Below are 14,938 nucleotides of genomic sequence, written 5' to 3'. Positions count from 1 at the left end.
ACCAGGGCTCGTTTTCCATCTTGTTTGCAGTTTTTTATTTTTACTGGTAAACTATCGGGATTCAAACTTTACAAAAGTTCATTCCAACTCCTGTTGTTTCCTTCTAACTTTACTTCTACGCTACGTATGTTCGTTTAATTCATTACCAACATCAACATTTCGAATCAGTCTAGTTTTTAACATATCTTGACTATACTTAGAAAACTCATCTCTGTACTCTCGGATATGCATTTCTTGCTTCTCCTTTACACCGTATGATTCACTTCCATATAACAGCGTGGCAGAGAAAATTCTTATAAAACATTCGTAGTTTTTATTCTTCATATATCTTCTGTTTGTTCCGAAAATATTACTAAACTTGTTCACTTTCTTTTGTTTATCACTGTCACAGGCACTATATGTGAAGTAACTGACTCGTCTTTTATTTTATTCTTATCGTAGATTTAGTCCGAGTTGAGAGTCAACATATAATATCAATACAATTAGCATTCTACACCGTAATTTTCACATCATATTCGTACCCTAAAAACTTTACGGTTTTCCGATGACATTGCAATTCTACTGGAGACAATAAAGTATCGGGAAAATCAGTTGAACGGAATGGATAATGTCTTAAAAAGTGATTATTAGACGTGCACCATCAACTGTAAGAAATGGTACTGGAACACATGCGAAATAAAGCAGGTGATGCTGAGGGAGTTAGTTTAACGGATGAGACATTGAAAGTAACAGGTGAGTTTTGATAATTGGGGAGGAAAATAACTGACGATAGCAGAAGTACAAAGGATGTAAAACGTAGACTCGTTATAACAAAGAAAGTTTTTCTGAAACAGAAAAATATATTAACAGCTCATACACCAGGAATATAACAAATGAGGACTACAGATGAGTCTGACATAAATGAAATAGCTGGTAGTGAATAGTGACACTAAATTTGAAAGTTACATCGATGACGAAGCAGTTATGAGACAAGGTAGAAAAATTTAAATATTTAGGGGCATATATTGACAAAAAGGGGTTGGGTAATACAGAACTAAAATACAGTGTACAACAAGGAAGAAAAGTAGTAGGGTGTATGAATTCGTTTTGATGGGAAAAGGGCATTTCTAACGACAATAAGACAAGAGTTGGTAGGCTAATAGTTGGAACCATCCTACGCTCTGGATCGGGACTATGGATTTTAAACGCTGACCTCAGAACAAGGTTAATAGCTGCGCATATGGATTATTTACGAAGGAGCGCTATAATATCAAGAATCGAGAAAAAACTAATCGTGAAGTAAGAGATAGAATGTGCACCAATGAGATAGTGATGGACAGAACTCAAAGAAAATCATTAAAGCGGTATGGACGGAATTTGTAGAAAACGCTGGATGATCGAAAGCCAAAGAAAATTTTTGAATGAAAACACGTGGCAGATGCAAACGCGACAGACCACGACGATTTTGGAATGACTACTTCAACAAAAATAATGGAGCATCGCGATGTATGCAAGGAGGATGCCCTGAATAGAGCGGCTTGGCAGAACATAAAAGGAACACAACCAAATGATGTTATTAACTGACCTTTGTATTAATTAATACCGTAATAATAATAATAATGTTAGGAAGTCTTTTCTGAAGGTACTTGTCTGTAACGTGGCGTTATACTGAAATGAACGTTGAGGTACAGAATACCGATTAGAAGAGAATAGAAGCTTTTGAAACGTGATGCTACTGAAAATTAATTGTGAAGACAGTATAGCAAAGGAAGAGGTATTGAATCTAATCGGGGAGAAAATAAATTTATGGCACAACCTTACTAAAAGAAGGGATAGATTGTCACATCGCGAGGCATCAATGAAAAGTTAATGTCGTAACAGAGGAAAGCGTGTGGGATAAATAATGTAGAGGAAGACCATGGCTTGACTACACAATAAGGCATACATGGATGTAAGTTGCAGTAGCTGCGCAGAAATGAAGATACTTGCACAGGATATACCATCTTGGAGACCTGCATAAAGCTGTCTTCGTATTCGGTAAAGGCCACAAAAACAACAAAATTCGTGTCGTGTTTATTCAATTCATTAACTCCTGATGACCACTTTCTTTTCTAGAAATCAGTGTAAGATCGTCACTGATTTTAATACCAATAAATAATTTATCTGCACCCCATTGTTTACTTCAAAACTCCATCTGCGACTAATATCGTCGATGTAGATACGAAATACAGTAAAAACTATACACTTGTCTCATTCCTTTGTTTATTGCGACCAGATCAGTCAGTTTATCCATCGCACCAGGTACAAATTATGTGTTTTCGCACATCCTATGAATTGCTGACACCAGACGAAACTGTTCCAATACACTTTATTAAAATCCGTAGTTTTGCTCTTAATACCGAGACTATTCTCTGTTGCGCAGAAACGAAAAGGTGGTGAAATAATTGGTGACAGAGTAACACCGATATTGGGATCGACCACCGCAATAATTCTGCAGACAGCGTGTCGCACAAATCTGTACGGCTCCTGCCATCTGTAAATGTGCCGACATATTTCTCTCGGTCACTGACTCATTAAGACTGGCACGCTAACCTTTGCGTCGTCGTTGGCTGCCCGTGTAATACTCGGCACGAGATCGAAATCAAGATCAGGCCGCTCAATTATCTACAGTCTGTCGGCAGCATGGCGCCGGCGTACGAGCTTGTCACGACCAACAGTCTCGGCTGCCGTCACCTTTGATATATCTCTATTCGTGCTTCACCTATCATATGTCGTTTCTCTGCGAAAATTTCTCTGTCTTTCCGCCCAGTAGCTCGGCGCAAGTGCCTGAACGAACATCAAACTTAAGTGAACTGTACTTAGCAATGAATGCAGAAGACTTATGAACTTCAGACACATTTCCTGTCGGACAGGCCTTAAGTACCTGGCAGAAAATCGCTGAAGACAACCAGATAATATTTACATATTCCTTTCCCTTCTACTGAGAGCAGGGGAGGCTGTTGTAGAACTTTGTTCTTCAAGCCAAATCGCAGTAAACTGGGAGTGGAACAAAGGAGTTCCTAATTGAAAGCATTTGGGAGAGAATTACCAGTTTCAGCATTCGCTGGTTAAAGTAGGGAAATCTTCCGGAAGCTTTGCTCGTAACAGCACATATGCAACTATTTTTGTTCCTATGACGAAGTCTTCATTGTACCAGTCAAAAATTAAAATCGTGTGCCTATGTGTATGTGTGTGTAGTGTCTGTGTAACTTATTCAGCATACAGGAATTTTTGTTCGAGTTATGACCCGTTGGAGAGTAAGAGACTTTGCAGCCAAATACCGGGCAAGCTTATAGTGGGGCAAAGGGAGTCCCAACTGGGAATATTTGAGAGCGATTTTTCCAGTCTTAGCATATGCCTTTCAAGGGAAAACTTTGGTCAGAACTGAGAAATAGGAACTATTCTTTTTTAATTTTGAGGCAATATGTTCCAAGGAAAAATATGAAAGCCCAGTGTATTTGTGGATGTATATGTTTATGTGTACAAACGGCATGCTCGATAAGTTGCTCTCGACATGTACAGTCTACCTATTCCGTCCCATTCCCTGCCTGTAGGGAAGCCATACCGTTATTACACTCCTGGAAATTGAAATAAGAACACCGTGAGTTCATTGTCCCAGGAAGGGGAAACTTTATTGACACATTCCTGGGGTCAGATACATCACATGATCACACTCACAGAACCACAGGCACATAGACACAGGCAACAGAGCATGCACAATGTCGGCACTAGTACAGTGTATATCCACCTTTCGCAGCAATGCAGGCTGCTATTCTCCCATGGAGACGATCGTAGAGATGCTGGATGTAGTTCTGTGGAACGGCTTGCCATGCCATTTCCACCTGGCGCCTCAGTTGGACCAGCGTTCGTGCTGGACGTGCAGACCGCGGCACTAGTACAGTGTATATCCACCTTTCGCAGCAATGCAGGCTGCTATTCTCTCATGGAGACGATCGTAGAGATGCTGGATGTAGTCCTGTGGAACGGCTTGCCATGCCATTTCCACCTGGCGCCTCAGTTGGACCAGCGTTCGTGCTGGACGTGCAGACCGCGTGAGACGACGCTTCATCCAGTCCCAAACATGCTCAATGGGGGACAGATCCGGAGATCTTGCTGGCCAGGGTAGTTGACTTACACCTTCTAGAGCACGTTGGGTGGCACGGGTTACATGCGGACGTGCATTGTCCTGTTGGAACAGCAAGTTCCCTTGCCGGTCTAGGAATGGTAGAACGATGGGTTCGATGACGGTTTGGATGTACCGTGCACTATTCAGTGTCCCCTCGACGATCACCAGTGGTGTACGGCCAGTGTAGGAGATCGCTCCCCACACCATGATGCCGGGTGTTGGCCCTGTGTGCCTCGGTCGTATGCAGTCCTGATTGTGGCGCTCACCTGCACGGCGCCAAACACGCATACGACCATCATTGGCACCAAGGCAGAAGCGACTCTCATCGCTGAAGACGACACGTCTCCATTCGTCCCTCCATTCACGCCTGTCGCGACACCACTGGAGGCGGGCTGCACGATGTTGGGGCGTGAGCGGAAGACGGCCTAACGGTGTGCGGGACCGTAGCCCAGCTTCATGGAGACGGTTGCGAATGGTCCTCGCCGATACCCCAGGAGCAACAGTGTCCCTAATTTGCTGGGAAGTGGCGGTGCGGTCCCCTACGGCACTGCGTAGGATCCTACGGTCTTGGCGTGCATCCGTGCGTCGCTGCGGTCCGGTCCCAGGTCGACGGGCACGTGCACCTTCCGCCGACCACTGGCGACAACATCGATGTACTGTGGGGACCTCACGCCCCACGTGTTGAGCAATTCGGCGGTACGTCCACCCGGCCTCCCGCATGCCCACTATACGCCCTCGCTCAAAGTCCGTCAACTGCACATACGGTTCACATCCACGCTGTCGCGGCATGCTACCAGTGTTAAAGACTGCGATGGAGCTCCGTATGCCACGGCAAACTGGCTGACACTGACGGTGGCGGTGCACAAATGCTGCGCAGCTAGCGCCATTCGACGGCCAACACCGCGATTCCTGGTGTGTCCGCTGTGCCGTGCGTGTGATCATTGGTTGTACAGCCCTCTCGCAGTGTCCGGAGCAAGTATGGTGGGTCTGACACACCGGTGTCAATGTGTTCTTTTTTCCATTTCCAGGAGTGTATTATACGATGTCTGAGGAGTAAAAGAACTGTAACAGAAAATGATAAGTCTTCAATTTTCGTAATCATCACCATAGAGCAAAAGATGTTTCTGGTGACTGCACAGTCAGTAAACTAGGGACTCAATCGATCGAGCACTGTGTACTGTATCTGGCAGAATTACTGAGAGAAAGAACTGTGTGACTGTGCAGATCAGCTGAAAATCAAGTAGTGTACGCGATCAGTTTCTGGAACATCATCATCTAACAACGAAAGGATTGCTGTTTGTAAGGCATTTACATTATCTGGTCAATTGTATTCGAACACTCCTTTGTAACCCAGAATTGACCACCAGAAGTCACGAGGGGCAGACCGGCCGGTATAAAAAGAGGCGGCAGTAAACTTTACGAGCGCCTCCTATTGGTTCACATCGAACGATACATACGTAGAGAAGAAATGCTCCCTCAATTCCAGTTCGGATTTCACAACAAACACTCAGCAACACAACAACTTATGAGAGTAGTCGACGCAGCCACAGAAGACTTCAACCGGAGAGGTTACTGTGGCCTAGTGCTACTCGATGTTGCCAAGGCATTCGACAGTGTGTGGCACACTGGACTATTCAGCATACTTTACACATTAGGGTTCCCCGGCCAAGTCGTTAAGCTACTGCACAGCTACCTAGCTAATCGCACTTTCCGTGTCAAAGTAGACACTGCCAAGTCGACCACACGTGGCATACAGGCTGGTGTCCCACAGGGCTCGGTGTTAGGCCCTGTGCTGTACAACCTGTACACAGCCGACACACCGACCGCCCCACAGACCCACACAGCCCAGTATGCTGATGACACGGCCTTTTTTGCCACCAGCACTAACAGAAAACTAGTAGAACGCAGAGTACAAAACCTTCTCAACAACACAGAGACATGGGTCAAGAAATGGAGGATAATAGTTAACAGTGATAAGACACAAGCAATCATGATCACTTAGAGAAAAGGCAAACGATCCATTGCACACCTTCGCAGAGATAACATAACACTCAGGCTCCATATGCGCGAAATTCCATGGAAAAACCCGCGAAATATCTGTGGGTCACTCTAGACCAACACCTGGCCTGGAAAACGCACATAAACGATCTCCGCAATAAAGCAAGCGCTAGGATGAACGAACTATACCCAATGTTAAATAGCAGCAGCAGCCTCGCAGCGACCACTGGAGTCAGGCTCTACTGCAGTCTAGTAAGACCAATCTTCGAGTATGCCTGTCCTGTGTGGGAATATGCAGCCAAGACCCACATAGCGCGGCTGCAAAGAACACAAAATAGGGCACTGCGACGGGCATTGCACGTCCCGTCCCGATTCCTCACGGTAGATACGCATGAAGCCACGGGAATGAAATTGCTGACAGAAAGATTTGGAGAACTCGCGGCAGCATTTTAGCGAACCGCGAGCAACTCGGAAAATCCACTTATAAACACACTAGAGAACTATCCAAACGACCCAACTAAATTCAGGAGACCCAAGGAAATCCTGAACTAATCAAAAAAGTTCAGTAAAACACCATTGCATAAAAAGTTAGGCTATAGCAAAAAGTTAGGGGCATGCTGTGCATGCCACAAAATTCCCCATTCAACTAGAAGGAAATGTCACACGACAAAACCCTTCACTTTAGTCATTCTCAGATATGTGAGAAAACCATATATGCAAAGAGACAGTGTGTGTGTGTGTGTGTGTGTGTGTGTGTGTGTGTGTGTGTGTGTGTTAGTCAGTCGAGAGCGCGATGCCGCGGAAGACGGAATGGAGTGCATGCGGGCGGCCTTGGCTGACGCCTCGATCGCTGTCCGGCGGTGCCAGCCCCACCGACTACTCCTCTTACGACGACCCAGGCTACAGCGGCAGGACAGTCGATTAAGATGACACCGACTTCGGAGGAAGAACTCCTGAGTATGATGACCTCGGCTGCTGGAACGGTTCACTCTAGCATCCACATGACCTTCCATAACTGGCCATTCTTGAGGCATCATCGGCTGGTGATGTTTGAAGTGACCACTCTAGCAAACATCTACTAATATCAACATTGCTGGCCCCTGCTTTGATCACAACTAAGGTTCTTCCGACACGTCGGTTAAGGGCCTGAAGATGGCAGAGTAAAACGCTGAAACTGGTTACCAAATAAAATAAGGTTGAAAATTGACGGCTGAAAGATATTTAATTTGACATCCACTTTTGGCATGAGTTAGAACCTCGACTTTTTCAACATTCCAGCCCCCAAGGTTCTCTGGCTTCGGTTTATGAGGGATAATGGGCTACCATTCCTCCAAAGACCTCAGGACACCTCATTAAGAGTGTCATAGCAGAGTTCAAGCCGTCATAAAGGTGAGGGGCGGACACACCCATATTAATCATCGCTAATAGAAGTCTCAATACATTTGATCAGATAGTGTAATTTAGTATCACAGTTTTCTTTTACTTTTCTGTTGCATACGATAGTAATAATGATCAGGCGCGCGCTTAAATGGTTCTCTAACAGTTATCTGAGTTGTCTGGCGCTAATCCGATTGACATAGATAGAACGTTAAGCACTAACCTTCAAACTTTCCCAATCAGGGAACTAATAAATAGCATTGTTCTGGGGCATCAGCGTTACTTTGCTCTGTCTCAGTTTTATAGTTTATGTCACTGTCTGAGTCAAGGAATCTCCTGCTGAATTCACTTACACACACCAAACAAAGACAAGCATTTTCTGGACACCGACAGTTTTAGTTAGGTGTCTCACTTGTACTGCTTTTTTCCTACCGTTCAGTTGTCTACACTCTTCACGCTTCGTAGTCTGTGACTGGCGTATCAAACTAATAGCTTTAAAATCCTATAAATGAACATTTTTCACTGTTTCATTGTATATGCACGGTTAACTGGTCCGCAGGGTCACCCGCATGTCCACCACGTTGTCCTCGGCAGTCAGGTTCCGCCTGCGCATAATGTTCTGCTTAGCTACTGTCATAGTGGCTGGTAGAATACAGCATTTTGAAACATCCTCCAGCCATCGAATTATTTCATCAGGCGACTTGTTGGTAAAAAGACAGAAACGCTTCTCAAATTGCTTCAGATATCGAAAACCTTGGGCCTTCAGCGCAGCTTTTCGGAATCCAAGGCCACGACAGGTTGCTTATCACAGGCCGCGACCATTCCTGACAATGACCGACAACGTTGCTTAATCGACAATGAATTTTCTTAATCACGAGTACTCTTAGAACCCATTATTTCAAAATTGCTGCACTGAGTGTCTGGAGAAACGTCTGCAAAGATAGGCAACTTGAACTTGGTCGAGTAATTACCTTTCATTTCTACCAGAACATAGTTATTATTATTGCGGTGCAATCTGAGCATCACACGTTGCTTATGCTGAACGCATTTTACAATGAAGTTTAAAAGTCCTTCGTAATTTCGCGGTAGAGGGCTCAGTAGTGATGTCACACGTTGTTGTTGTGAGTGAAAGATGGCCGAAAGTGTAGCAGCTGTTATGGAACCTACTGACCTTACCTAACTGCAGACAGTCATAGCATCTTTAACAGTGCACAAGGCTGTTTTATAATGTATCAATAACAATTGCTCTCCGTTGTAGTACGATCGTGATCCATTTCGGTGTCACATTTAAAGCTGCTTCTTAGCATGGATCACTCAGTAGAATACCCAACAGACACCTGAGCAAAGCAAACAGGTTCTAGAAACGATTTTGCTTCATCGCACTGCAGTCTCGTTGTACCAGTCCAAATTTTGCAACTGCTTACACTTAACGACGGTCAACTTTTTCAATCGCGAAGGATTATATATGTAACACACCTCATAGATGTTAGAGAATCTCTCTTATTTTCTGTGTACGTTTTAAACCTGTACTAACTTAGTATCCTACACACCAGCTTCAAGCCAGCTTTTATTTTCTTTCCTTACAAACCTCTAAGTATATCATGTGAGACTCTTTAATCCGTATAAGTTATTTCTTCCGGCTGAAAAACTGGCTCAAAGTGCCAGACAGTAAGCAAAAACAGCGAGCAAGTTAGACATGTAACTGTACTTTAAAGGGAAGCACTAAATCAAATATTTATTTTGGCTTCGTTATAACTAACTCTGAAGACATATCTTTGCTAGATGTCTTTGAAAACTTGCAAAAACTATAGCTGCATTATATGCAAAGCGATAGAGCGAGGAGTCGCAGAGTTTGGGAAATTGGACTAATATTGAGGAGGAGCGGTCCCAGGATTCGTTCGTAATGTAAACAAGGCAGTATAGGCATTGAAGACAGTACGTAGTTTTCTAGGTACATCTTTTCTTGTCACCTACCTAGGTTTAAACATCACTGACAGGGCTTGGTTGTAACACGGAAAGGGTGTGCTGCGAATGAGAGACAGAACTACACTGAAGAGCCTAAGAAACTAGTACACCTTCCTAATATTGTATAGGACGCCGGCGAGCATGAGGAAGTGCTGCAACAAGACGTGACATGGACTCGACTAATGTCTGAAGTACAGCTGCAGGAAATAGACACCATGAATTCTGCAGGGCTGTCGATAAATCCGTAAGAGTACGGTGAGGGAGGCGGGGGGGGGGGGGGGGGGGGATTGGCTCTGAGCACTATGGGACTCAACATCTTAGGTCATAAGTCCCCCAGAACTTAGAACTACTTAAACCTAACTAACCTAAGGACATCACACACACCCATGCCCGAGGCAGGATTCGAACCTGCGACCGTAACAGTCCCGCGGTTCCGGACTGCAGCGCCAGAACCGCTAGACCACCGCGGCCGGCGGGGGGGAGATCTCAGCACGTTGCAGGGCATTACAAATATGCTCAATAATGTTCATGTCTGCGGAGTTTGGGGGCCAGCCGAAGTTTTTAAACTCAGGACAATTTTTTTGGAGCCACTTTGTAGCAATTCTGGGCATGTGGGGTGTCGCTTTGTCCTACTGGAATTGCCCAACTCCTTCAGAATGCACAATGGCCATGAATGGATGCAGGTGATCAGACAGGATGCTTACATACTTGTCACCTGTCAGAATCGTATCTAGGCGTATCAGGGGTTCCATATCATTCCAACTGCACATGTCCCACACCATTACAGAGCCTCCACCAGCTTGAACAGTCCCCTGCTGACACGCAGGGTCCATGGATTCATGAGGTTGTCTCCATACCCGTATTCGTCCATCGGCTTGATACAGTTCGAAACGAGACTCGTCCAACCAGGAAACATGTTTCCAGTCATCAACAGTCCAATGTCGGTGCTGACTAGCCCAAGCGAGGCGTAAAGCTTTGTGTCATGCAGTCATCAAGGGTACACGAGTGGGCCTCCTGCTCCGAAACCCATATCGATGATGTTTCGTTGACTGGTTCGCACGCTGACATTTGTTGATGGCCAGAAGTGACATCTGCAGCAATTTGCGGAAGGGTTGCACTTCTGTACGCTGAACGATTCTGTTCAGTCGTCGTTGGTCCCGTTCTTGCAGGATCCTTTTCCGGTCGCACCGATGTCGGAGATTTGATGTTTTACCGGATTCCTGATATTCACGGTACTCTCGCGAAATGGTCGTACGGGAAAATCCCCACTTCATCGCTACCTCGGAGATGCTGTGTCCCAACACAGACGACTATAACATCAACTTCAAACTCGGTTAAATCTTGATAAACTGCCGTTGTAGCAGCAGTAACCGATCTAACAACCGCCCCAGACACTTGTTGTCTTAATTAGGCGTTGCCGACGCAGCGCCGTATTCTGTCTGTATACGTATCTCTGTATTCGAATATGCATGCCTACACTAATTTCTTTGGCGCTTCAGTGCACAACGCCTGCCCAATGACTTTTTATTTTATTTATTTACTCACTAAATAAGACCCGCTTGGACTTTTATTCACTGGTTTTTTGAATTGGAGAAACGTGCAGTTTATCGTCTCATTTATATATAATCTACTTAACTTATCCAAACTTTATATTCTTATTAACTGAATTTGGTATTTTGCTTTTTGGTGTAAAGACGGATAAGTTTTACCACTGTCCAACACGCCAACAAACAAACCTGATACATATAGCCGTCTGTGCGACAGACACATTTCGTTTGAATCCACAACTTTGAAACGTTTGCCCTAGTGCTTTATTGATAGTCACACTGTACGCCAATCTTATCGGAAATGGAACCTTTTAAAGCTAAAAGGTAACTTAGTTAAATGAGGGAAACTTGTAGCACAAATACTTGTAGCACTTGCCTTTTCCTTTCCCGGTTAATGTTTCCAGTTCTGTGGTGTTTAGAATTTTCTTTGCGAGGACATAGCGGAAACATTCCGTTAAAGTAGGAAGCAGGTTTTTCTTCTTGTTTCAACACTGTATCATGTATTAAAATACTTTTTCTTGCCCTGCTATCATATTCTGTATTCACTGATACGTTTGTTGCACTATGTTATTTTTTGTTCTTAAAATTATTTGCTCACATAACCTTTGTTTACATAGTTTCTCTCTAAAAACGGGCAGAATTCTCCTGTCTTTACTACGTTGCACAACTCGTAACACTACCGGCTACTACTAAATTAGCAATTCGCCGATAATGTTACTCCCGTGAAAGGATTTTAATTTGACCATGACTGTGTGCTATGAATGAGGTATCGGACTAAACTTCCGTTTCCCGAAATATTTCATTTGAAAGGAAGTAGTAGCAGAACAAAAGGCATTTGAACCAAGGTTCTATTAGTTATAAGTAAGCTACAATTATGTAAAAGAAATCGGTCGCCAGCCTAAGTAGGCAAAGTTGTACCGAGAACTAGCACTGACCATAAAGAAAGTTAACTATCGCTACTTGATACTGGAATTCAATTTTTTGCTTATAGGACAAGAGGTAGTAGTACACTTTAGCAAGCAATGTACTTGTGGTTTGACATGAATAACACAGAAGGAATATTAACCGTTTTTGCAACAAGTGGCTCTCAGTAACACTTACTATTTCTATATTGAATCAGAAAAATGATAATCACTACAGGTAACTGATGAACAGTGGTGTAGCACTACTAACTTGGACATGGGGTTTGTGTTATCAGCTTAATTATTGGGAACTACTGTCACTGAAATGGTTTTGTAATAACTATATTCTCTATTTTTACTACCATTTGTTTTCTCAGGCCTCATTCATATCTTTATATTAGGAGTAGTACAAAAGAAACAGGTGGTCCCTGAATCGGGTACAGTGTGAATAGTTGCAATCAGTTGCTTGTTATAGCACACAAATGTAATAAAATTAGTACAGTAACTGTAATTTGTAAATCAATGCTGGCTCAACAATTTGTGTGGCGAGCCAGAAACCAATCTGTTAGTGGCTAAAACCAAATGTAACTAGTCTTGTAACAGTACACTAAGAAAAACATGAAAGCAGTGAATGAAAATAGGCACAGAAAAATATATGAAAGCAGTGAATGAAAATAGGCGTAGTAGGCTAATTTACTGACATGTTTATCACCAAAATTTGCAATAACCGTAACAGCATAAGTAGCTGAACCTAACCGTTTCAGCAGATCATCGATGTGTTGCTTCCAACTCAATTTCTCATCAACGCATACACCCAGAAATTTTGAGTATTCTGCCTTAGCAACAGACTTCTGTTCATAGTCTATATTTATCAATGGTGTTATGCCATTTACTGTACTTGCGGAAGAATGGCCTGCCATTTCTCTACGGACATTCAGACACTTCACTGAAAGTGTCCGCAGCACTGTTCAAAAAGGCGAATTAATATTCGCCCATATTAACATAGGCGAACAGGTGCCCGGATACTCTTGGTCGGATGGTGTATGATGTGAAACTACGAGCGAGGCTCCGGCTCCAGCAGAAAAACTGGAAGCCCCACTGGAGCCATCCCCGTTGTTGTTGTTGTGGTCTTCAGTCCAGACTTTTGATGCAGCTCTCCATGCTACTCTGTCCTGTGTAAGCTTCTTCATCTCCGTGCAAACTACATCCTTCTGAATCAGTTTTGTGTATCCATGGTTCACCATCCGCGCTTCCCTCCAATACTAAATTGATCATCCCTTGATGCCTCAGAACTAGTCTTACCAACCGATCCCTTCTTCTAGTCAAATTGTGCCACAGATTCCTCTTCTCCCCAATTCTATTCAGTACCTCCTCATTAGTTGCGTGATCTACCCACCTAATCTTCAGGATTCTTCTGTAGCAGGAACTCTCTCTGTAACTGCCGAAATACTCATGGAAGTTAGCAACAGTGCGTTTTTTCGTTAATCACGTTCCACAGATCCTACACCGCTGTCCAAAATTAAAGCAACTAACGGAAATTTTGCAAGGTTACTTTTGTTTTGCTGCAAAACAGTGTAAACAGGTGATAGTAAAGCAGAAAAACCGTAACGAATACAGAACAAAAGCCATTGCAACATGCGTAACGGTAGACAAAATTGGCAGATTTGCACACATATTCTGATAACTGGTTAATGCGCTCAGTTTGGGGCTGTGACCACCTCTGGCAGCAATACAGGCCTGATAACGACGGGGCGTGATTGAATAGTGTCATCAGTCTCATGTTAAGGCAATAACGCCCGTTCTTCCCGCAGAGCTGCTCGCAACTCTTGAGAGTGGTTGGCGTATGCTGATGTGATGCAACGCGTGTCCCCAGTGCATCCCAGACATGCTCTATGGGATTCAAATTGAGAGAGCAAGCAGATCACGCCGCGCGTGGAATATGTTCCGTTTCGAAGAAAACATCAACCACGCGTGCTTTATGAGGTCGAGCATTATCGTCCATCAGTACGAAGTCCCAGCCCAAAGCACCTCGCAACAACTGCACGTGAGATCCCAAGATCTCCTCACGGTAACTGACAGCAGTTAAACCTTGCTGATTGACCCGTAAAATTTCGTGAATAGGTATTCGAATGGTCAACATAATCCCTACCCACACCATTAGGGATCCTCGTCGATATCGGTCTCTTTTCATAATATTTGGCCTCCAAATCGTGTTTCACGTGCCCTGCAGATGCAAATCCATCGGGAATCACTGTCCAGACAAAATCGGGACTGATATGTGGCAAGAACATTGGCCGACTGTTCGACCGACCAGGTTGACGATTCCGCTCTATACGTTCCCTTCTGTGGCGACGCGCCAGAGGTAAACACACAGAAGGTCTTCGACAAACACCACTCTGCCGAAGCCGTCTGCCTCGATATAACATGTCCAGTGGATGCTGCGATGTCAGATGCCAGTTGCCGTGCAATACTAAGGGGGTACCGTCGTGCCCTTACAGCCAAATGACGGTCCTCTCTCTCTGATGTGACACGTTGTCTGCCCTGTCCTGGTCTTCGGGATACAGTTTCGGTCTCTACAAACTGTGGTCACCTCCGAGAAACAACAGATCGATTGACATTTAGCTATAGGGCTACATCAGTTTGCGGTGGCTGCGTACACGGCGATTGTGGATGTGGTTCAAATGGTTCAAATGGCTCTGAGCACTATGGGACTTAACTACTGTGGTCATCAGTCCCCTAGAACTTAGAACTACTTAAACCTAACTAACCTAAGGACATCACACACATCCATGCCCGAGGCAGGATTCGAACCTGCGACCGTAGCAGTCGCGCGGTTCCGGACTGCGCGCCTAGAACCGCTAGACCACCGCGGCCGGCTTGTGGATGTGGGACTACCCGGTACACACTACCCTGTTTCACTGGTGCCCCGGCGCCACCTTAGGCGTGGTTGTCCGTTCACCGGAATGCCATCTTCCGTGCAGGACAAGACCGCACGGACATCTGGC

General features: G+C 44.5%; 1 protein-coding gene across 1 annotated transcript in view; it reads left to right on the top strand.

The window, feature by feature from the left end:
• Positions 1–14,938, top strand: part of LOC124619259 (A disintegrin and metalloproteinase with thrombospondin motifs 1) — a 474,635-nt gene that overhangs the window by 234,220 nt on the left and 225,477 nt on the right. The gene's annotated exons all lie outside the window — the stretch shown is intronic.

This window comes from Schistocerca americana, chromosome 6 (genome assembly GCF_021461395.2).
Source record: "Schistocerca americana isolate TAMUIC-IGC-003095 chromosome 6, iqSchAmer2.1, whole genome shotgun sequence".
NCBI classification, from domain to species: Eukaryota; Metazoa; Arthropoda; class Insecta; order Orthoptera; family Acrididae; genus Schistocerca; species Schistocerca americana.
Note: the sequence above shows the minus strand (reverse complement) of the source record. Positions and strands in the feature narration are given on the sequence as shown.